Raw genomic sequence first — 24,950 nt, 5'->3', positions numbered from 1 at the left:
GCTTTCCTGGGTCCCCTTGGCCCCGGGGCCAGCAGCCCAGATAGCTGTGTGTCCTCACCCACCCTGAGCAGAGCCGCTGACCGTCCACGTGGATACAGTGTGTGCGGGAGAGAACAGCCGGGAGACCCAGAGAGGGGCCGTCACAGCTTCTCTGTAGAACCTGCATCACCGCAAAGGGACAAAGCCATGTTGGCTCTGGAGGAGGATGGAGGCCCCCCTGGAAGGCTGATGGGAAATGCTGGACGCGAGACACAGTCGACCACCTCCACGTGCCACCCGAGAGGGCGGCAGGTCCTCAAAACCCCGGATTCTGTCCTTTTTCAAATAAATGAACAAGAACAGTGAACACGCTCATGCTTGGTTTCCCGCCGTCCAGGGAGAGGGTAGGAGAGCCTCCCGGGCGGAGCGGGCGGCCTTGCCTGTGGGTCCCGCTGCAGCGAGGCCATCCGGGCGGCAGGGAGATGTGGGCGGTGGGGAGCAGGGCCTCCTGACCTCACACGGACCCGCAGCAGAGGCAGGGCGCGGGCACATGAGCCTGGGGGACGCCGGGCGGGGAAGAGGGCGGGTCAGAGGGCTCCGACCCAGGGCTGCAACTCGGACTCCAAACTCAACGGTACCACGTGACCCAGCTAACAAGTGGTTCACTTCTCCTCGCCCGAAAGGGCTTCACTGAGAAACAGCGTGAAACCATCACAAGTCCAAAGGAAACCTGGGTAGAGTGAGATGCCGTGTGCGCGTGCATGCGTGTGTGTGCACGCGTGTGTGTGTGTGCACCTCTACACACACGCTGAGAAAAGAACACGTCTAAATACCAAGTGGTGATTTTTCAACTTTCTTCTTCATAAATTTGTTTTTCCAAGATATGAAAACAAACATGATTCTTACTAATCTGCAATGAAATGTTTTAAATTATGGTGAGATACACATGCCAGAGCCGTTACCACCTTCACCGTTCCTGAGTCACGTACATTCCCGTCACTGTGCGGCCAGCACCTCCGTCATCTTGGAACCCTCCTCATCTCGCCAAACAAAAACTCTGTCCCCATCAGACGCCTCCTCACGCCCTCCCCCAGCCCCGGAAGCACCCCTCTGCTCTCCGCGTCTGGATTTGGCTCCTCTAAGGGCCTCACACATGTGGAGTCACACAGTGGTTGTCTCTGTGTCTGGCTTAGCTCACTGAGCACAATGTCCTCAAGGTCCCTCCACGGTGCAGCAGGTGTCAGGCCTCCTTCCTCTTTAAGGCCGAGTCACATTCTATCGCACGTATCGACCACACTGTGTTTGTCCACCATCTGCTGGTGGACACTTGGTTTGCTTCCGTGTGGGGCTGTTGTGACTACTGCTGCTGTGAACGTGGGTGTCCAAAGAGTGTGTTCAAGAGGCACCTAAACCTCTTAACTCCTGAAGTACATTTCAGAAGGTGCCACTGCAGACTCGGAGCAGAAAAAGTCTTCTGTTGGTCCTGGCCTGGAAAACAGCGAACTCTACACTGGGGTCTGCAAGTTTGCTTCTGTCCTTAAACCAGTGGTTCAACCTGGCCGTGCGATCCCCTAGAGGTGTTTGTAAGAAACACTGTGTCCGGGCCCCGCCGGCGACCTCTGAATTCCAACCTCTGGGCTGAGGCAGTGGAAGCGGATGCGTTTCAAAAGCCCCTCCCTGGATAATTCTGCAGGGGTGAGACTCACTGCTCAAACTCTCCTTATTTGGGCGCCCTTCTCTTTATTTACCAATAGCTTCTCTCCTGCGAATAACTTCTCTCTTTTTCTCCCATCAAAAGCAAAAAGAGTTTGATAACTAGTCAATTACCCTAGTTGTTGGACGGATTCTATTTCAACTGAGAAACACCCACTCCAAGCATCACCTCCTCCAGTTTCAGCCTTTTATCTCTAACAGCGCTTCAAGAGCTGCTTCTTTCTTGGAAGGAACGTGGATGTGAGTAAGCAGGTAGGGGAGCATTTCAGGCCTGCTCCGTCTTTAAGGGAATTATGACCTAGTCCTTCAAGGCGGCAGCGACAGGGAACAGGTACCGAAGATGTGGCCGCGGCCCATCTCTAGGACTCGCTAGAGGAGACACAGGACGGGTCCTGCCCCCCCAGACCCCTGACCTCCCTCCCTCTCACCCGCCACCTCCTGTGACCAGGACAGCTGCTCGGTGCCTCAGTTTACTTCTTTGTAATCAAAGAAGAACAATGGTACTTATCTCACAAGATGAGCACGGAGATTAAATAATGACCAGACGGAAGGACAGCTAATATGCACTGAACCATCATTTTATGCCAGACACTGCTCTAACCTCCTGACACATAGTCATGTGATTATTATCCTTCATTTATAGGTGAGGAAACGGAGGCCTGGGGGGGCGTGGTCAGGAAGCCACCTGCATGACAGACTTGGGGAGCGGAGCCCGGGGGCCTCACCCACATCTCTCAGTCGGCTGACGGGAGGACTCAGGGTCCCAGCCTCGAGCAGCCTTCGGGATGGGAAAGCTGAGACCCCAGGAAGCTGCAGGGACCCCGCCTGCCCTTGCCCCGGGACGCTGGCCTCTAGCACACATGGTGGTGGGGTCACTGCCTCTCAGCCTTCCCTCTGCCAAACCTCCCCCTCCTTCAGGACTCAGGATTCGGGGCTCTGCTGACCAGCTGCAGGAAAGCTGCCCTAAACCGGCACAGCCAGAGGTGCCTGGGCCACCTGCAAGCCGAGGAGAAGTCAGCACTGTATGAGCAAAACCATCACTCCCTCCAGCCCTCCCCTGGGAGGCCAGAGCCTGGCGTCGGCGCACAGCCTCTGGGGGCCCGAAAGCTCCACTCAGAGCCGCTGTCCCGGCCCGGGTGGAACAGACATGCCGAGAGCCTCACGCATTAACATGGGCATTGCCATGACAACAAGCTGTTGCCAGGGAGCCGCGAACTAGGAGAAGAGCAAGAATTAGCGAAGCCTAAAAATAAAGCCGCAATGTCTCCGCGTCCGTGTGTAACAGGAAGCGCTCTCGCCACCTCCTCCCCAGGCAGGCCCCATGGCTGTTCCCATCCCCTGTGCGGAGGGCCAGGAGGGGCACCCGGCCTGTGGGGCAAGTGACACCTACACGCTGCCTCGCAAAGCCTGCGGGGTGCTTCCTCCCCTCAACCTCAGCTCCCCCCGAAGCAGGGCCGACCCCGGCTGTCGGGATTCACCCGGCCCCTCGGCTCTCAGCGCACGGGAGCCCACGGGTGCCCCTCCCAAGGACCACTTTCCTCCCAGAAAACACCTAATGAGGCCCCGGCCCCAGAGGGGTTCCTGGGAGTCAGGAGCCCGGATCGGGCAGCCTGGGTGGTCCACGGTTCCTTTTACGGCTGTGAGACCAGCAGAGCCATCATGACGCTAATTCCGAAAAGCAAGGTATCGTAACAATAAAAATCACGGAGGGGTTGTAAACAGCTCCAAGGGGCGGCAACGGGGTCTTTTCCAGGGTCCTCCAGGTTGGTTCTGACATCAGAGCATCGGAGGAGAAAGTGCAAGGTGCCTTCCTCCCATCTCCCCCGCCAGCCTCTGGGCTCCGAGAAGGCAGGAATCACGTCTCACTGTTCACCCTCCGAACCCCAGCATCCACGCCACCGCAGCCACAGCACACGATGAACTCACTGAACAAAGGGAGGGGGGCGGCCACCGACTCAAATACAGCAGAGGCCACACTCCGGGAGAGCAGCAAGATATTAACAGTAACAATACCTACGCAGGACAAAATGCCCCTCCCTGTAACGTGCTAAGCTCTGCATTCCAAGAACTAAGTCCTACCCCCTATCCAGGTCTCTATTCTCAAAGAAATGATTTATCCCGTGTACAGGTGCCCCACGCTTTAAGCCAATCAGATCGATTAAAGTCCAGAACTTTGTTGGGAATACTTTCCTCTACAAGCATTAACGACAGGATTCTGTCAAACGCAGACCCACTGAATCTCTTCTAAGCGTGACTTTTTTAATTCAGAGAGTTTGCGGTCGTTAGAATCTGTGCTTCGAGTGAAGCCACAGCAGCACCTCAGTTCCCGGCTTCTCCCCTCGCTGCCACACTCACGCTGCAGATCCCTCCCCGCCGCGACTGACGTGCACTCAGCAAATGCAAACAGTAGCTGATTTCCATAGCGGCGCAAGAAGCACGTACTTGAGACACTAACGTCGTTTTTTCTCTCACCAGCACCCCACAAAAATAAATAACCCAGGACAAAACGTAAATGCTTTCCCGGTTCTTCGACTGTCTGGATTATGCAGCCGTCAATCCACATGCCAGTTCCTGCCTCCGATCCCCCGAGCCGGCACCAATAACCAGCAGTAGCACAGAGAGGGGATGTCAGGGGAAGAAGCCAAGGAATGACTGGGGCTTTGAGAGCAAACCCGGCTGATCATCCCCTGAATCCCAACCTCCGAGCAAGACCAAAGCCCTTTGCATTGATTTACGCTCTTGAGAGGCAGTGGGTGGGGTTCTCCTGAGTTACAGACATGCATGCACCGGGGTTTTCCAACAAGACTCCACACGATAGGCATCAAGGCTGCTTTTAGCATCCTCTGGAGAGAGGTTCAAGGTCATGGATGCAAAGGCAGACCCCCAGACCTACCGCAGGGGCCATGTGTTTGCAGCACGAGATGTTCCCAGAGTCAGGACACCGGGACCAACCCAGCGATGCTACTGAACAGCGGTTTCTACGAGTGTTAGGAAGGGGGGTAGCACCCTGGGAGCTACAGAACCCCAAATGACGCTCGTCCACGAGCAACAGCCATGGGAGGGCTCCTGATTCGGCTAGACCTGCCTGTACTGCTCTCGGCGCTGAAGCTGGGCGCCGGCATGCCAACCCCCCTGGACCCCCGGGTTTCCAGCAGTGCCCTCACTTGACCACAAACCAAATGGAAAAGTCAGTCCTGGCACTGACTGCAGGCAGGGCTCTTCTGAAAACATGACGCTCCTTTCTGCTGAAATGCGCCCCAAGAGACAGCTCTTGCCATCACCACGCAGCCATCGTGAGACATAAAATCCCAGCCTGTTCTCACTGCCCATCTGTAGACTTCCCTCCTTCTCTGTGGTGCAAGTACCCAGTTACAGCTGCAGACCCCAGTGAAAGGAGTTACTCCAGAGGAGAGCCCACTGCCGGCTCCAACCTGCCCCGGGCAAGTCTCCGGTGCCCCTCGGCAGGTCCACTCATGCGTGTGGATGACTGAATGAACTCACTGCTCTTTTCTGCTTCCACACCTAGAAACCTGGGCCACTTCCCAGAGATGCCACCGGCCTGAAGGTGGTCACGTCTGCCTTGTCGCCGACCCTGAGGTCGCACACCGGCGCCGCGGGGACTGGCGTGAAGTGCGCCCCTGCCCTGGGGTCACCCTGTTTCCCTGTCGCTGACCCTGAGGTCACACACCGGCGCCGCGGGGACTGGCGTGAAGTGCGCCCCTGCCCTGGGGTCACCCTGTTTCCCGGGCCTCAGAATGAAGGCACCTCCACCAGGCCCAGGCTTCCCCACGGGAAAGGGAAGGAGGCTGCCTGCAGGCCTGGAAGGGAGATGCACGAACCCCAAAGCTGCCGTCGGCACCACCGTCACCATCCCACGGGACCCCCCCGCTGCCCGTCACTCCTCCGTCTCACCCCATTCTTAACTCCCAGCTTCCCAGAGTTCATGTTTCCCTTGCTGGTTCTGGTGAAATCAGTGTCTAACTATGACCCCGATGAAGCTGCTGAAACCCAGGCAGACCCAGCTCTGCACCAGCCCCCAGATGTTCTGTTGCAAGAGCGAAAGATAAAAATAAAATCACCAAGCTGACTCCTCTGCCCCCTGCCTTCCTTCCTACAATGGATAAACTTGTTTTCTTACGTTGCATCTGCCATTTTTAGAAACGGGTTGAAAGTAAAACGCACAAGTCTCTCCTGGAGAGAAGGCGAGGTTATCAGTCTCTCCACCGTCTCCTGTCTGGCTCGGCACTGAGTTATATACAGCCCGACTTGCTGCGTCTGTAACCAGCTGCTTGTCCACAGAACCAGACACACACTGAAGAGGACACAGCCCTTAAAGCACTGGATTTTAAACCTTCTGATTTCCATGGAGAATCTGCCTGGGGGACTGGATGGACCTTGGTTCTTCAGAAGCAAAGCGATCGCTGCTATTAAGAAACACACGAGGAACCTTGCAGGAGGCCGCTGTCTGAAATGCAGAAAAATCTGACTTGCCTTTTGCCCTGTGAGACCCTCTCAGGACCCAAATATCCTTCCATGGATGGTTTCCAGCTGTGAGTTTTCTGAAGCTCCAGACAGCTATTTTAAACTCCAGCTCCTTCCATTTTATTTCCAAAATATAATTAGGGATTTTTTATTCTTAGTCAAACTTACACTGCTAATAGGACCCTGTGTACACGGTGGGGCAAGTCAGTTAAAATCCTACGAAACAACACCCACACAACACAGCAGCACAGACACACCTCCCCCTGTCTCTCTGCCTCTGTCTCTCTCTGCCTCTGTCTCTCTGTCTCTGTCTCTCTGTCTGTCTCTATCTCTCCACACACACATGCACACAGATGGGACACCATTTGTCTCGAGAGCCATCACATTTCAGGCCCACGATGACCTCCCAGTGAATTTCTTATTATTACAACCGCCAGACGCCCACTTCTGACTGTTCCGTTCATTTGTTTGTTCATGAGGGTCATTGGCGTCTGTTACCTTTTGGTTTTCTTCTGAACTGTACTGAACAAAGAATGATGCTTAACATTTTTTTAAAGGTGTTCGATCCTTACTTTTATGAAAGCAAGTCCACTGATGACACACCTCCTCCAAAACAAGACCACAGTGGGGCCCAGGGTGACACTCAGGGCCGCGCACAGCCAGGATGGGCGCCACCAGCCCGGAGAGCCGCCCAGGTCCTGAGCCCTCCGCCCTGCTCCACACGGACCTTCCGCTGACGGGATGCGGGGGCCGGGAGGCAGGGGCTGGGGAGGCACGTGGACTGGAGTAACTCTATGGCTCAAGTGGCTGCAGAGGCACTGGGGTCCCCACCGTTTCTACGTGGGCTTCGCCAGCCACAGTGAGACCCCAGGCGGAGCCAGGTGGAGCAACGACAGAGAACAACCCGGCCCTCGCTGTGGGGTAAATCACCTCTTCTGGGCTGGGGTGACGGAGGGTGGATGACTGCACCCCTGGCTTCACCGTTCACCCTCCCAGGGGTCCTAGTTTACACTGACCTCCAGCTGCTGGGAATGAAAGTACAACTGATCACTAAACATGAAGACACGTCTCTACCGGTCGGTAAACAACCACTGCCCCTCGTTTCCCAAAAGCCCCTCCCCCAGGCCCCTGGACCGTGCCCGGAATCAGCAGAGGGTCCCAGCCGGCAGGGCAGAGGCTCTCCTGCAGCTGCTGTCGACACGGGAAGCCCTGGTCGAGGTCTCGCCCGAGACCGTCCGCTCACAGCACAGTCCCCCCGAGCGCGGCCGCCCGGGTCCACACGCCACCCCTACCCGCTCGGTCTGGCCCCTCCCTCTCAGCACCTCGAAGCTCTTCTGCCTTAACTGTGCTGTGTGCTCGACGTTTCAAGGCATGTCTGTCATTCCTCTTAGACAGAAAGCATCTCATGACATTTTATGCTTCTCCGATTACTGCTTTATACTGAACACGACACCCGGGCGCTGGAGGTACTGGAGGAACGTTCTACAGCCTGAAACTCTAACTCTCACTTGCCCCCAGACCCTCCCCAGGCCCCGCGGGGTCTGGCGCCTCCGTGAACCCTCTCTGGACTCACCTCCCCCGGGGACTCAGCATGTCCTCATCTCCTTGGAATCTAGACACGCAGCCACGGCACATCCCACACCCCATCCACGTTCCTGACGTGAAAGTTCGACTTTGGCTGCTCATCTAATCATCCCAGTGAGACGATATATTCCCTGAAGACAGGGACCACGTGTGGAAAACACGTCCGAACCCCGGGCCCGAAAGTCGTATATCCAGTGGGAGATGCTAACCAGCTTCCCGTTATTTTAAATGGGAAGAACTAGAACCGTCCAACTCCCCCTCCTGCTTCCCTAAACACCCCCCAGTCAAGGGTGATCCCAAGGGGGTCCAGGGACCCAAACAGAAACCCAGGAGGCGGCACGAGCACCGCCTGCGCGTCCCGCAGCTGCTTCCTTCCCGCAGCTTCGGCGGAGCACTGGGGGCTCCACACAAGGTCCTCGACCTCACACAGCGGACGACCCGCTGGGCTGACAGCCACCCACGCAAACACCTTTAGGTTCTGTAAGAGCCAGGAGCGTGAGGGCAACGCAGAAGGTTATAACAGGGAAGAGGAGTTGGAAACGGGAGCCTGGGGACATTCAGCGAGGCTGGAATAGAAGGAAGAGGAGGGGAAAGCGACTGCAAGTGGCGCCTCTGGTCTCCGCCCCTCCCAGGCCCCTGCCAGGCTGTCTCCAGACCGGAGGCGTGCGGCCCACCTCTCTGAACTCCTGGACACACAGCCGTCCCAGGCTCGCGGCAGGGCCTGTTGCCTGCTGTCACCCAGCCCTGTAAAGGGCCCTGATGGGCGACCTTCCTTCTAGGAAGGGTGGCGGCCAGGAAAGGGAAGGGACAGGAGAGCTCAGGTGCGTCCTGTGGGCAAGAAGCTCGCTGGCTTCACCGGCCCCCTACACACGTGGCCGAGCCCCCGTCCCCAGGGAGGGGGAGTGTTCCTGGCGTGGGTGTGTGTACGAGGTTTTCAGCAGGCAGAGATTCGGGGGAAAACGCGAGCCGTCTGGTCCTGATTCATCCCTAACTCACCAATTGTTTCGCAAGCGCTGCCTGATGTCTAAGAAACAGCCAGGCCTCCGCAGCCCCACGTCCCCTTGGAGGGCGTGGTGTGGAGCAGAGCTCCGGGAAGGGAGCCTGCGCCCGGGCCTGGGGGGCGTGACGAGCAGGCCTGCCGCGGACACCCTACAGCCCCGCGCCGCCCTGGCTCTGTGCGGCGGTCCCTCTGTGGTGAGGATGCGGGGTCCACGGGAGCGGGGGAGGTGAGGTAGGGGCTAATCTTCACTCACCCCGACGGTTGCTGACGGAACCCTGTGTGTTGGCCCAGGTGGATATAAAGGAGATTCGGAAAATGGCCCTAAAGACGGAGGAAGTCAAGGTCAGGCTCAGACGTAGGACCAGGTCAGGCGCCAGCATCCTGACCCTTAACTGGTGCTGCATCTGATGATGTTCCCACAGGGGCAGGGCGTCCCCCAGCAGCCGGCAGCAGGGAGGGGGCACCTGCCTGCCATCAGCCTGGCAGGGGAACTGACTCGGGGGAAGGCCAGGGGTCCAGACCCCCCAGAGGGGGGGGCACGGCCCCAGCGAAGGACAGTCCCAGCCCGAATGCCAACAGCACCGGAGGAGAGCCCCTGGAGAGGGAACCACGTCTGTGACGCCTCATCTGGTGGGGGACACTGGGGGGAGGGCACACAGAACCGGCCGGCGGACGTGACGCCCCAAACCCACCCCAGCACGGCTCCTCTGTCGTCCCACACTTCAAACCACCCTCAGTGTGGAAATCAAGTCACTCCCTCGACACTCCAGGGGCCTGTGACGGGATGATTCGACGACGTGCACAGAGAAAGGAAAACTTGCGGCGTAGAAGCAGCCACCCGCCAGGTCTCTGTGATCACGTGCTCGATTTCTCTGCATGGAGGAGAGAAGGGTGTCCCGGGCAGGGCACGAGGGGACTTGTCCCAGATGCGTCACCTGGGGGCCTGGCACCTTCCGAGGGGCTGCGGCCCTTCAGGCACCAGCCTCCTCTCACCCTCCACTCGGGGGAGACAGCAGAGCTCTGAGTCCACTCACAAAACATGACAAGGAAAGGAAGGGTCCACGTGGTGTCGGGCGGGACGCTCTTCCCCGGGGAAGCAGGCTCTCTCTCCTCTGAGCGGCTGTGGAGCCGCTGGTGGGGGGATCTGCCCTCCCCCCGAGACAGAGCGCAGAAGAGACGCCTCCCAGACAGTGAGATCCTGCAGGAGCCCCAAGAGAATGCGAGGTCTCCTACCGCCCAAAATAGTCCCCACGCCTGTTAATAAAGCTTGAAATGTCTTACAATGGTTCAAGAGAAGACAAACGATGAAATAGCCCATATCTGTGCTGGGCTATGAATGACTGTTACCTAGTTCTTGCGCAGGTTTTAACAGAGATAGCAACTTCAAAGTGCACAATGGCATTGACTGCCTGGAGGGGAGGGGGGACCAGGCATCCCCAGAGTGGGAAAAAGCCACAAAACGAGAGACTTGAGGCACCGAAGGCTTCAGCTAAACGAGCTACGAGGTCCTGGACGCCCCCCTCCCGCGGCCCCGGCAGCTTGAGCCTCAGTTTCTCTATTTGTAAAATGAAAAGATGGAGCTTTAGGGCTTCCCTGGTGGCGCAGTGGTTGAGAGTCCGCCTGCCGATGCAGGGGACGCGGGTTCGTGCCCCGGTCTGGGAGGATCCCACGTGCTGCGGAGCGGCTGGGCCCGTGAGCCATGGCCGCTGAGCCTGCGCGTCCGGAGCCTGTGCTCCGCAACCGGAGAGGCCACAGCAGTGAGAGGCCCGCGTACCGCAAAAAAAAGAAAAAAAACAAAAAGATGGAGCTTCAGGGCCTTCCAACTCTAAGACCCTGTAGGTCAACCCAATTCCTCAAAAGCCACGTCGTGCGTTGCCCGGGTCCAGCGCAGAAGAGGCGAAACGAGGCCCGAGGTCATCAGATCATCATTTCCCTCGTCATTATAACAGATAAATAAAAACACACGTTTTTTTTGCATGTGACGAAAGACTAAAAAAACATAAACATTCAGGGTTCTCTGAGTCCCTGTCAGGAAGACGAAGGATAGAATCGGAACCGCTGCCCCACTGAAGCAACGGCTCCCTCTCCCCTGCTGGAAGGCCTGGGTCCCCTTTGGGTGTGCACCCCTCTCTCCCAATGATCAAGTTAAAACCTGATTCATCTAAACCGCTCAGGATGATCCCATTCTCCTCGCTAAAGGGACATTCGACCAACTCGTGGCCAAGGAGACGCGGTAGGCGTCAGCTGGACGCTTCTGGGAAAGGTCTCCTCACTCTTGACAGACACTCAGGACATTCCCCGGACGCTGCTGCTCCCTCTGCAATGTCCGGACCGGCCACGGCCGTCCGGTGATTTCCAGGAAGCTCTCTCAGGACAGTGCTGCCACCCTGAAGATGGCAGAGCACAGAGACCAGGAGGACCAGGCCTCAAGGTCCATCGGGATGTGATGGGCATGACACAGAACAACTTGGAACCACACAAGAGGGACAAACTGGCCACAACGTCGGGATCCGATGAGTTCACGCAGCCAGTACCTAACATACAAAGGCTTCAGGGAAAGTCAGAAGAGATTTTTGGATAAGAGACACAATATGTGATTCAGAACAATTAAGATGCTTCAGAATGCATCCCTCACTGAGAACTAAAATCACGTAAGATCAATGCAGCGCTCTGGGCGTGGCCTCTGAGGGGCCTGAGCAGCCGTGCTCCATGCCGGCTGCCCGCCCGACCCCCGACGCCAGGACTCCCCCCAGTCTGACTCTCCCACCAGCATGGGCTTCACCTGGTGCAGCCTGAGAGCTGCAGGGTAGGACAGGAAGAGGTTCTCTATCAAGGACACTGTAGGAATTTGCCTTTTCCTCAAATGTGGTTCAATTTCTGTTTTTGAAACTGAAGTCCCCACGCTCTGGTGATGCGGAGCAGCTCACGGGCCCCCACGCACCGCATCTCAGGAGCTGCAGTGAATGGCTGAAGGTCGGGCATCCTTGTGCCCAGGACTCATCTAAGAGCCCCCGAGCCAGGGGAGGCCGAGGCGGGAGGCCCGAGCCCTGGCCTGGGCTCCAGTTCCAAGGCCACCTCGCCCTCTAGGGCAGGCGACCACACAGTGTCAGAGGGTCATTTCCATACATGGGCCTTCCGGTAGTAAAAACTCATTTAGGAGGAAATAAATTGTAAATCAGGCACATTCCCGGTGAACCTACAGCTTGGTTTGAAAATGATCTTAACGTTGCATTTCAAGACAGGGCTCATGTCTGCACTGAACCGATTCCCTGGGAGGTTACTTACAGAAGCCCTGGTCCTAGTAAAGGGCTTTCAAAATGTCAGATTTTGAAATTAATAAAATTTGTTTCAGTTTGGTGCTTTTGGTTCCAAAACCAATCATCCTCCAGTTTGGTTCTGGTCAATCACTGGTTTAAATGTAGGAAAACCTCACTTATCTGAACGTCTCTGGAGGAAGAGGTGGGAGGGGGTCTCCTCTAAATTGCTGCAAAAATTCCAAATGGTAGATTTTTAAAGAAAAGTGGTTTTATTCCTTGTAGTATTGAACACACAATGGGCTAAGATTTAAATGAACACTAATAAGAAAAACTAAGTTAGTGACGGCAAAATTACAATCCATGACAGGCTTTTACATTATATCGCTGAGCCTTAACTTTTTTTAATCAATGGGAAACACAGACTGGGGCCGACGTGCTGGGTTTCAGTTTGAATTTAGGTCTCACAGCACTCCGGATTTAACGGGGCACTTCCAGTGGTCAGTAAGTGGCTCTAGTGGATAGATGCAGGGAAGCAGGAGAGGGGGTCCACCCAAGGAAGAACAAATACATTCCTAAGTCTGGAATCTCAGTTTACAAGCAGCCAAAGGGGCGCTGGGATTTACACAACCACCTCCCTGTTCCGACAGCTTCAGCCCCGACCTTAGAGGAACAGGACGGGGCGCCCAGAGGAAGATGCTTTGGACCGGCAGGTACCTGGCAGGAAGGCGGCTCGGGACCCAGAGCTGTGCAGGCTCTGCTGACCTAGAAAGGGCCAGACTGAGTTCTGTTGGGCAGCTCCAGCCCATCCATCCTGAGCTAGCTGCCAACAGGTCCGCCCTGCCCAAATCTCTAGCCGCCGGGGGTCTTCCCTTCCCCGTCCCCACCTCGCTCCTATCCGCTCTGGACAGGCTGGTCCGTGTGATACCTGAAATATCAAGGAAGAAACGTTTACAGGGACCACCAGGGCTGCAAATAAACCTGGCCGCTGCTTTGCTGCCCACCCCGGGGCTGCGCTGTAGAGCCCAGGAGCCTCCCCTCCTTCCCCACCTCCCTCTTATCTGAGAACCTGGCTGCTGCTTTGCTGCCCCCCCGGGACTGCGCTGTAGAGCCCAGGAGCCTCCCACTCCTTCCCCACCTCCCTCTTATCTGACATCCTTCTCTTACACTTCAGTGTAAACGCATTCACGTTCTGGCTGGAACTGCTGAAGGCCCACCTTCCAAAAGTGGTTCAAGGCAGAGGGATGTAACAGCGGGCTCCAACAGTTCAAAAGTTGGAGATGGTCTAAAAGTTAATTTTTTGTGGAAAAACTCAAAATATCTTACCAACGGGACCTCATTCAGGCTCTCTCTATCCCTAGGGAGTCTTGCCAGGAAGTAGTGATTGTACTTTATCACGATTTATCACCTGGGAAGGAACAAGAGTCCTGGATTCCTTAATCCCCACTAAGAAGGGGGTTAACTGGCAAGTCACAGGTGTTCAGCCTGGATGGACAAGAGGGGCTTCCCAAAGCAATGGGAGGGCTCCCGACCCCTCGTCCCAGGAACACCGCATTAAACCGGCCTGGCGACCAACTTCTGCCCCACCATCGTGAGCACAGAAGTCAGTCAGTCTCAGGAGCTTTCATCAGTCAGCTCGCCACCTCTCAAGCAGAAGCCACTGGAAGCTCCACATTCCCGGAAAAAGCCCTGCTCCACCTACCGAGGTCCGCTCTGGAAGGTACGCTTATCGGGGAGAGCACACTGCAGGGGCACGGACTGGGAGCCCACCGGATCTCAAATCTCTTCCCAGAGGTCCCTGGGAGCTTGAGCCAATGGTCTCAGAGGTCTCTTTCCTTCAAGCGCTGGGAGCTCCACGGATGCTGAACTGAATGGACTGAATGGCCACTGGGGTCCTTTTTGGGATCTGACATAAAGGTCTGAGGTGGGGCTGAGACCGAGATCCTTACTGGTTAGACATTCGTCAGCTCCAGCGAGCTCCAAGTGCTGGGCAGGGTCAGGACATGTGGTCCTATTCACCTTAGGCTGCTGGCCCATCTGATCCCTCATACCCAACCCTGCTTCCTGTGGAAGCCGCTTCCTACCTCTGGCACTGACCTCAATCACTCTGTCCGAGACCAGAAGACATTCTGATAGAAAGCAATTTGTTTTTCTTGTGACAACGATGTTTTCCAAAGGAAACTGTCTCTGAAATAACTGCTCCCACCGAGGTAGAGGGGCAGGTCCTGGGGTCTAACGCACTCTCTGGTCTGCAGCCGAGTGGTCAGGGCGGGTCTGAGACCCCCCGAAGCTTTGGGACATGAGCACCTCCACCTTGTGACTGGCCACACGGACCCACCGTCAGGATGGGCAAGGCGGAGGCGGTGCGGGCACAGAAACACGTCCCCGCCGTCGCTGCCATGGCCACCAGTGACGTACAAAGAGATATGTCTCTCCCTCCACGAAGAGAGATGTCCCTGGGCATTCGCAGGACAGCAGCTCAACAGACTCTCTATTTTGGTGAAACTTCTCTACCGGATCCCATCACAGCCGGAGAGACGTCCTGGTCGGCGTTTGCCGTGGGAACAAAGGGTCCCCAGTGTCCTCACAGGACCCTCGTTCGGAAAGCTTTCCCACTTTCTATGCTGATGGCTTTTCAAACATTCCAGTGCGAGATGCGGGGTAGACTCTGATAGATGCTCAGCCCCTGGGGGGCAGGAAACCCAGGGACGCCTCCCCCAGCTGTGACGCCTGCCCCAGGTGATCAACTGCGCGGTCATGACTTAGGGGTCAGATGTCCCCGCGTGGGAAAATGGGCGGACACAGAGGGAACAAGGGTTCTCAGGGAAAGAAGCTCATCAAGGAGATGAGGACCAAACCTCTCCAATCGTGGACATTCTATGTCCACAGCGGGAAGTAAACAAGAGCGTCACAGAGCAGGAAGTGGGGAGAGGCAGGCAAGGGACCCAAACAGGGACAGCGTGAGCCAACGGGAAACGTTAGGCAGGAAAGCTTTGAGAGAAGGACCATCGCACACGTGGGAAAGGACAGAGAAGTCCCAGCTCCCTGAAGGCCCCAGAGGAGTAACGGCGTGGCGTGGAGGGACAGCAGGGAGGAGGGGACAGAACCGCCCCTAACAGAGCAGCAGCCGCCAGTACCTGTGAGTCGGAGGGCAGCCGGCAGAGCCCAGAAGCGGGGCGGGACGGGGGCTGGGAGCAGAGAAGCGTGGCTGACCTAAGGAGGACGACTGAGCGCCACCTGAGCGCCGACTTAGGACGCTTCCTTCCCTGCGGGTGGCAGAGTAATAAGCCGCGGAGCAGAGGAAGGCAGCAGCTCTAAGGACGCCCCTTCTGCGACTACAGACCCCCCTCCCCGAGTGGACTCCATGCCTGGAGGTACCGGGCAGAGGCGGGAGGAAGCCCCGGCCTGTCTTGTCCGGGACCCAGCAGGAGAAGCCCCCTCTCCAGGTGGGCCCCGGGACCCTCCTTGCTCGGCGAGACCATGAAGTGCAGGACAGAGGAGGTCTCGGGCCAGCACCCAGCTAGGCTGGGACCCTCTCCCTCGGCCTCATAAAGAGAGGTCAGGGTGGACACCCCCGCCCCAGCCGCCTAGGGACCCCCCAGCCTCTCCCCTGGGGTCCCTCGCGCACAGCAGCTCCGCGGGCGAGCTCAGGCCAGGTCTCCCGGGCAGGGTCAGCTTCTTGGGGGTGCCCTGCACACTCAAACCTCCCAGAAGCCACATCTGGAATCTTAGGAAATACTTGTGCTGTAACAGACCACCGTTTTCAAAGGCTCTCCTCCCGTGTCTAACTCATGTGCTGTGTCCTGACTTCGGAACACAGTGGGTGAAGGCCTGTTCTCCCCGAGAAGCTGGTGGGGTCCACGCTCTGTCTGCAGCTCCACCATGGGGAAGCATGACGCTGAGGGCCGGGGGAGACGGCCGGGGGGCTGCCTCTTCCCCAAGGGTCCGTCTACACAGTTTTACAGATTATTTTATGTGATCCTTGCAGCAGCCCTGCAGTTCTGGGGTCAACACTCCCATTTGAACCTTAGTGAAATTAAATATAAGAGAAAGAAAAAGTTACTTAACACAAAAGTTGAGTGGCTTCCCTGGTGGCCCAGTGGTTAAGAATCCGCCTGCCAATGCAAGGGACACGGGTTCGAGCCATGGTCCAGGAAGATCCCACATGCCGCGGAGCAGCTAAGCCCGTGCGCCACAACTACTGAGCCTGCGCTCTAGAGCCCGTGAGCCACAACTGCTGAGCTCGCGCACCTAGAGCCCGTGCTCCACAACAAGAGAAGCCACTGCAATGAGAAGCCTGCACACCACAATGAAGAGTAGCCCCCGCTCGCCCCAACTAGAGAAAGCCCACACGCTGCAGCCCAACACAGCCAAAAATAAATAAATTAATTAATTAGAAAAACAAAGAAAAAAGTTGACCCCATTTACCTCTGCCTTCCAAGCAATGGGGACACGAATCTCTCAGTCTTCCCCACAGCAGGAAAGGGCCCCTCATGGGGGGAGGCACATGGGGGATACACAGAGAGGGGGGCTCTGAGCTGAGGCTGGGTGTGGGGCCAGTAGGAGCTGAACTGCTCTGCATAATGACAGCGGGGAGGGGTGTCTGTTCAGAGCAGCAAAGGCGGAGAAGGTGAGAACGTAAGAAATACATCAAAACGCTGGAGCCCAGGCTGGAAAAATGCCGGAGGGACTCTTCAGGCACAGAAATTTCAAACATTCAATATTCATTACCATGATGTGATCTCCCTCCATCTTCCCAAAACTTGGGTACAGACTGATACACCCACAAAACCCCCACGTATGTGTGAATCAGCAGAAGGGTCCGTGTCAGGGTTCATCCACAGCAGAGAAGGGGTCGGCCAGAGAAAGCGCTTCTCGGTGAGACTCAAGCCAGTGGTGACAGCAGAGGGCGAGACGCCAGGTAACGCTCGCATCTCGGAGATGACCTGGGATGAGGGCTGGAGGTGACACCTGGGACATACACGTAAGACGCACCAGGCCCAAGGTCGCGCCACCAGTGGTTGTGGGCCAAGCCTTCAATCCAGTTCTATCTGAAGACACACCCAAGCTAGGTCCACTTCCTTTGCTCAGAATGTCTCTCACACCCTGCTGACCCCTCACTGGCACCCAGCACCCGTCTTCACTCATAAACTCTACCCACCCCCACACTCCCTCTGATGGGGTGGCTCCTGCCTGCCCCTGGGCGGGAGACACCTGCTTCTCTGCCGCCTGTGCACACAGCGAGCCTGCATTTCCCAGTCTCCCCTGCAGGAGGCAGCACCATGCACTGTACTCTAGACAGGGGGACAGGCAGGAAACGGGGGGCACCACTTCTAAGTGGGACCCTAAAACGTGGGGTGCACCCCTCCATGCCCTCGTTCTCATCACAGATCTGTCAGCTAGATTCAGGGGATCGAGAGGAAAGTCTCCGGGCCCAAGGGGATGGCACTGCCTCTAAACAGAAGAAGCCTGGGTCCCTGAGTAACCCCTATGGCCACCCTGCCAACCCAGACTGGGCTGCGATGTGAGCAAGAGATAAACCCTCATCCCGTTAAGCCACTGGGAACTGGGGGATATTTGTTACAGCAGATAGGCTACCCTGACTAATACACTTTCTCAAGGCTGCCGTGAAAATGTGCTCACCTCTCTACCGCCGTCCTCGCCTACCAGGGTGTATTTCGATCTCCCACAAAACCCCTGCTTCCCCTCCGGGCTGACCTCCGCGAGGAAAGGAGCTGCATTATACTCATTCTGTGCCCTTAGCACCTAGAACACAGTTTATATCTGTCTTGTTAAGCGTGTAATGAATCAATGAATGAATGAATGACAGAGCCCATCTGAGCCCAACGTATGACTACAATACCCTAAAAATTAATTAAAAACAACAGTCCCAGGACCATCTAAGCCCTGGGTGAAGGGAACTGAGACCAGAAAACACGGCAGAATGGGGATGCCCTTCGCTCCTCTGCTAGGTCCCCACTGAGCGGGCACCCTAGGAGGTGACAAACCGTACCCTCGGAGACGCTGGCTGACAGCAAATTTCCACAGTGCTCCTTCCTACAGTATTTTGAAATCCTTTGTTTAAATCGATTGGCAACGTTTAAACATACCATTTCGCACTGAAGTACAATATTACTAATCAGGCAATAAGGAGTAAGACAGTGTCGTTTTATGGTAATGCATCCTCCTCGAAAAGCCCTCCCTTGTTCAAATCCATTTTCAAGGGTTTCACGTAATCTCATTTTTAGTGTAGAAAGGGGATCCTATTCCACTAACAAAGAGCCGGTTCTGGTTGAGTGCACCGCTCCCTTAATGGAGAAACGCCAGGCATGACCCCAAGATGCTCCTCCTGGGTTTCAAAGTGCCACTGCCCGACCTTGAAGACTCCAGCTCTGACCTTGATCAAGGCAGCCGCTCCCAGACCGCCTCTGCTCTCTTAGATCACGGATCTGAAAGGATCTGTATTTCCTTTTCCTGCAGGAGAGCTCCAGGGTCATTTTGCGAGTGCTTTCTTTCTTCTTCTTTAATGATCACTAGTTACCTGGGCTCTTAATGGTCCCAGTTTCCTGCAGTCTTCCTTGGGCATTCTTATGTCGGGTAAGTCACCATGGTCGAGGACAGCCAGGTGTCCCTTTCTTTGCTCTCCCCACAGGTTCCCCTCAACGTGCTGATAGCTGGTCAGCACCCCTCTTCTTGAAGTCGCCCTTTGGAAGCCAGACCTAGCCCCTCGTCTTGGGCAGCACAGCCAGAGCCCAGCTCGGTCCCTGCACGGCAGAGCGTCCTCCTGTTTCCATGGACTGGACCCTCTGGCCTTCCTCTCCTTGTACGGACTGAGTTCTCTCTCTCCTTGGTAGACCCCGGCGTTCAGTATTTGCACACACAGCCCTGGAGGCGCCTCTGTCACGGCTGTACCAGCGCAAGGCTCTTTGTGGAGGCGGGGAGAAATCCAGGGTCCACGTGAACCCAGAGCCACAGGCAGGTGCCCACTGGAGGCTCCGGAGGAGCCAGCCCTCCTCACGCCCTCACCTGAGCTGGCAGAGACCCTCACGGCCAGAATCTACCTCCCTCCCCCCACCACAGTGTTCCAGTAACTGGCGATGTGTCACCTGCTTGGGATACTTAGAAAGGTTCTGCGTTGCCCAGAGAACACTTCTTACATTTCATTGTCATAAAAATAAGACCAAAGAGAAGACAGGGCAACTAGAGGCTGAACATCAGTTCGCTAAAGCCGTCTCTGTACCTCTTCCTGTCTCTGCGGGTGGGGATGGGGGTCGGAGGGACAGAGAGCTTTCATCCATCAGGCCCAAGAGGCTCAGTGTCTACACCCCACGAGCTTTCCACTGACCCAGAAAAACACTTGAAATGTAAAAGCAAAACAAAACCAGATTGGGTCCAAAATATAAAGGAAAACTGCAAAATCAAAATGCATATTTAACTCCAAGTCTACAAAACCTAACAACGTGTCGACTAGTGAAATGCAGCTCAGTGCACAGCTATCCATCAGAAAATAGAGCTTATGACACAAGACCAAAGTGAATAATTTATCCTTAATAAAACTCAACAGCATAAAAAATACAATCATTCTCTCTCATTTCGTTACAGCAAAAATATTCAATTCGATGTGGTTTCTGGATACATTTTAAGATGGTTGAGATGCTGAAGGGTAGAACGACCAGAATCAGGGGCCTCGGGCCGGGGAGGATGGCCCCCGGGTATTATGCTGCTAATAACTTTCTCTGTTTTTGTCTCTTCTTCTGATTCTGAGTGTGATGACGCTTTTGCGAGCTGCTTGCTCTGATGGCTGTTTGTGTCTCTGAGGCCCAAGCGGGGCTCCTGGAGAAGCAGCCCTGGGTTTGCTGCTGCTGCTTCTACCAAGCTCAGGGCCTCCCGGGCACCCTCTGGCTGCAGTGCAGGTGGGGCAGCTCAGTGCCTCTGGGGCTCAACAGACCCCCTCAGAGATCAGGACAGCATGTCTGGGGTGGGGAGGAGGCCTTCAGCTGCACCGTGAGGAACGTAGCCCCCCCAGGACGGGCCACCACGGGGCATCAACTTTGGCTTTCTCAGTCATTCCTCTCTAAAGGAGGCGAACGAGCAGGACAGGGAGGCATCCCGCCCCTGAGGACGCCACTCCCGCGCCCCCGTCCCCGCTGCCCCGTCCCCTGGCCTGCGCATCACCGACACACACCCTCCGAGGGGAGGCCATCTCCCAATTGCCTGAAGAACCATCCTGTGCTTTGTTAGTGGGGAGACTCCTCAGGACCCCGGGAATGAACGCGGCCATCACCCAGACGCTCCTCTCGGGAAGAGGCTCCAGCTCGCAGATGGAAGGTGCCGTGAGCCTGCTCTGTCCCTCGAGGCCTCCACGGCCCCTGCTCCCCCCGTCCCATCTCAGTCCCCAGGCGAAGCAGTTCCTGAGGTGGAGCAGCTGCCGTGGAGGAGACGACGGCCCCTCAGAGGGGCGGCCAGCCGGGACCCGCCCACCCTCGCTGGGCCTCATGTCCCTCCTGCAGGATGCAGACCCCACCGTCCACTCACAGAGCGACGTCCGGGGGAGGCTCTGAACGCGTAGAAACGTGGGACACATTGTCACAGGGAGTCTGTGATGCAGAGGAGGGGCTGGGGCAGCCAGGGCGGAGGGGGTGGTGGCACGCGTGTCAGAGCCCATCTCTTCTCGCCGCACGCACCCTGCACCGCCGGGGCCGTGACAGACCCACACGGACTCTCCCGAGGACTCAGGGAGGTCGTGTTTGCAGGGCCAGTGTCATCGCCGAGGAACCCTCTCACTATCACAGAGACGCCCTTCCTCATAAGGATGCCCCTGCGGGCCTGGTGAGCACCAGACCTCACCCAGGCACGAGTCAGGGATCAGTCATCGCACCAACGTCACTGCTGCCCCTTCCAGAGCCTCCCCCTCCCACTGGCGTCTTCTGTCCCCTTGTTGCCCTGCCTCTCTGTCTGTCGGTGTTTCTGTGCTGAGTTTGTCTCCATCTTGGTCTCTCCCAGAGCCTGACCGCTAGGGCCCTTCGTCTCTTTTCCTTCCTTCTTTCCTTAAGCATAAGCTGATAAGTCAGTCCAAGTCCTGTTTGGGCAGAAGGAGCCCCACTGCCTGAGGGCCGTCCGAGGGGCGGGGTGGATGCCACCGCCCCGCCCGGCTCCCGGCCGCCCGGCAGGAGCCTGACTCCAGTACCCCCGTGTGGGCCATGGAAGCCAGGAAGCCCCTCCCTGACCAGGAGGCCACGTGGGTCAACGCCAGCGACACAGGGCCCCGCCGTGCACAGAGCATCCTAGGAGACGTGCCAAGAATACAGAAGACAAGAAAAAAGCCCTGGTCTCCTAAGCTCAGAGGCTGAAAGACAGGTCCCCGTAACTGCCAAACCCGGAGCCCACCCAGAGCAGCCCCCCTGCTCCTCCCATCACACACCTGAGATCCTGGGGACGACTACGTCCCTGCCAGGAGGTCAGGAGCTGCAGGCCGTCGGGGACGGGACAGAGAAAAGACAGGACATTCGTTACAGCAAAGGATCAGGCCAATTAGGAAACACTGCAAACGCTTTCCGACTGCGCGGAAGCTGGTTCTCCCGCACACGCACTGAGCCTGTCTCCTCTCTCTCAGATGCATGTAATTCGTAACAGATTCTATGCTTACGGGGGCCAGACGGAAACACTCCATGTCAACCTTCCAGGCTGGTCACAACGAAGTATCTTAAGAACCTTTAGAGGCGACTGAGGAGACGCCCCAAACGCTGCCCCACCTGCCAGAGAGCCAGATCACCTACCACCTGCATCCCTGGGGAGTGAGGGGCCCAGGAGGAGAGCCCAGCAGTGCCAGCCTCAGGGAGGGCCGTGTCCTGCACCCACTTTCTGAGCCCATGAGCACTGGGCACACGAGAGTCGTTCTTAGTTTTTGTGGGACCTTGAAGCACTTTGAGACTCCAATGAGAACCAAGGAGCCTTTCTCTGGAAAAACACACACACGCACTCTTTTGCATACATTCTCAGCAGGTCTCCAAACCTAGCTGTGCCTCAGAATCACATGGGGAACTTTACAGACCCCTGTGCAGGCCCTCCCCACGCTCACTGAGACAGAACCTCCAGGGGAGACACCCGAGGTTCGTACAGAAGCTCTGAAGTCCAGCTTGGCCGCAACCAGTGACCAGGATTGAGGGACCACGGGCCTCAGGTTCAGGGTCTCCTCCAAAGTCGGGAAGGAGGGCTTCCCTGGTGGCACAGTGGTCAGGAATCCACCTGCCAATGCAGGGGACACGGGTTCGAGCCCTGGTCCGGGAGGATCCCACATGCCGCAGAGTAGCCAGGCCCGTGCGCCACAACTACTGAGCCTGTGCTCTAGAGTCCATGAGCCAGAACTACTGAGCCCACGTGCCACAACTAATGAAGCCCACACGCCTAGAGCCCGTGCTCCGCAACAAGAGGCCTGCACACTGCAAGGAAGAGGGGCCCCCGCTCGCCACAACTAGAAAAAAGAAAGCCCGTGTGCAGCAACAAAGACCCAACACAGCCCAAAATAACTAAATTAATTAATTAATTAAAAAAAAAGTCGGGAAGGAAAGAGAATGTTCTTCTGCTGAGCCAGGCGCTAAGACAAGTGGTTCCCCCAAATGCCCTCATTTACCTTGACTGTCACGGAAGCCCCGTGAAGGAAGTAATATCACCCCATTTAAGAGGCGGAGCGCCAGAGGCCCCGGAAGACTGCGGCACCGGCCCGCCTACACAGCGTGCGGCGGGTGGAGGGCCCGTCCAAGGTCCTCTCTTCACGAGGACGCCACCAGGGAAACCCACCAGTGACCCCCCCGGGGGAGTCCCCGCCATCCCCCCACCCGCTCCCCACCCCCTGCTCCGAGCGACACACGGGGACTCACCCCAGGCGTCGTGAATCTCTGGCCCAGCTCGGTTCTGTCCATCGTGGGCACCAGACAAATGGTTCCCAGATAAGTGAGACTAAGGGAGGGGGGAGCTGGGGCAGCTGAGCAGCCCTCCCTACAAACGCTGCGTGGGGGCGCCGTTTCCCAGAACGTCGCCAGCGCGCGGCCTCACAGGACAAGCTAGCAGTGACCGGGCCCGGCGGCCACACAGACCGAGGAGCCCTCACTGGTGCGAGTGGACTCGAGGTGGCGTTGGAGGAAGGAAAGTAGGTCCTGGGGGAAGAAAGACCTGGGGGCCTTGGAGAGGGGAGGGTGGAAGCAAAGGAACCCTGAGAGTCGTCCCCCCACCGGGGTCATGGGCCCTGTCGCACCGCTGCCTACACGCCCACCACGGCCCACCGGGATCACTTCGCCGCCGCTCTCAGTGGCGTGTTATCAGGGCGATGGCATGGGTTCAGGGCAGGCGCCACCACTACCTGTCTGTGGACAGAAACTGGCAGTCATCTGGCTGGTCGCCTGCCGGCACCTCTGACAGTCACCCAGCTCCGCTTTCAGGGTCGGAGAACTTTGGCCTCCCAACGGGTTCTGTCCCCAGGGAGCTCCTTCCACAGCGCCCACCACCGTCTGAGTCCCCTGCTACCAACCCACGATCAGCCTACCCTCCCTCCTGACCCCCTAAAAACCCACCTGCTCGACGCCTCCCACGGCTGTTTAGGTCCACGGACAGCATCCCTCACAGTCCATCCCTTCACCTAAGCTTCTGTGCTCTCGCCTACAACACGGTCCCAGTAATAATGATAATACCAGCCCCATGTGGTTGCTGCGGGGTAAGCGATACGCTGTAATCAAATGACATCCTGCGCGCTGGTCTCCGGGTCTACAGCCACTCCAAAACGCAAGCCACCATCCCCCGGCCGAACACGCCTCACTCCTCACTGTGGATGCAGCCCAGGGTCATGACCCGTTTCCAGCAGCTCCAGTCACACAAGAACAAAACACGTGGGTGTTTTCCATGTGAACCACCCTCGGGTCTGGCCTCTCCCATCACCTGTTTGGGCAACTGAGTCTGGGAATCTAAGTCTCTGACTTGGTGTGTGGTGACCTGCTGGCCCATCTGTCCCCGCTTGAAGGCCTGGGCTGTCCCCCCAGCTGTATCTCTGCTTGTGTCTAGAGCTTCTCTAAGTAACACACGCATGAGCTCAGAACCGTCAGCCCCAGACTAGAGGCGCAGGGACTCCCTTAGTGATGACCTTGACTCAGCTCCACATTTTACAGGTGGGGACCCTGGGGTGCAAGAGACGAGGCTGCTTGGGGGGAACCGCGGAGGCGAGGACCACAGAGGTGGTGGTGACTTGCCACTGCCGCCATCATGCCCGCGGGCACCGCGTGCCCACCGTGACCTCGTCACTCCCACGCGCTTGGTGCCCAGCACGGGGCCAGACAACAGTCGGTCCTTGAAAAATCTCACACAATAGACGAACACGTGACTTCTCTGGACACTCACGACAGCCCTCATTTTGAAATGACAAAGCCAGGCCACCCTCGGGAAGTGCCCGGCTTCCAAGCCTCTCAGCCCCTCACCTTACCGCCTGCCTCCTGGGAGAAGGCGGTGCTCAGGGCCGTCAGGGGAGAGCACCGGCGTCACACCTGGGCACTCAGCCACAGCAGCCACGGCCCAGGCCCACGTCCACGCGAGAAACGTGGGCCACATATGGGACCCGCGACACCTTTGGCCAGGGGCGTTCCTCCCGCCCCTCCTCCGCGTGACTCACCGGCTCCCGTGCCCCCTGCCGAGGGAGAGGCTCCGTGCCAGGCCTGCGCTCGGCCACTGGGCACCTGGCCGAGGCAGCTCCAGGGGACCTCGGCATCCCTGCGTCCTCCCGGCCCGGTCCCTTCTCCAGCCCTCTGTCCTTCGCCAGGAGGAGGGGGACGCTCCCCCTGCACCCGTGCCGGGGCGTGTGGCGTGTCCGTGTGCACGCACATACATGTGCACTTTGCACTCAGAACATGGGCTGCGCTCGTGCATTCATTTACCCCATGCTCGCTGTGTGACAGACT

General features: G+C 57.2%; 1 protein-coding gene across 1 annotated transcript in view; it reads right to left on the bottom strand.

The window, feature by feature from the left end:
- Window positions 1-24,950, bottom strand: part of CACNA1C (calcium voltage-gated channel subunit alpha1 C) — a 457,740-nt gene that overhangs the window by 340,330 nt on the left and 92,460 nt on the right. The gene's annotated exons all lie outside the window — the stretch shown is intronic.

Source organism: Stenella coeruleoalba, assembly GCF_951394435.1.
Source record: "Stenella coeruleoalba genome assembly, chromosome: 11".
Lineage (NCBI taxonomy): Eukaryota > Metazoa > Chordata > Mammalia > Artiodactyla > Delphinidae > Stenella > Stenella coeruleoalba.
The sequence above is the reverse complement of the archived record's forward strand: the minus strand, read 5'-3'. Positions and strand labels throughout refer to the sequence as shown.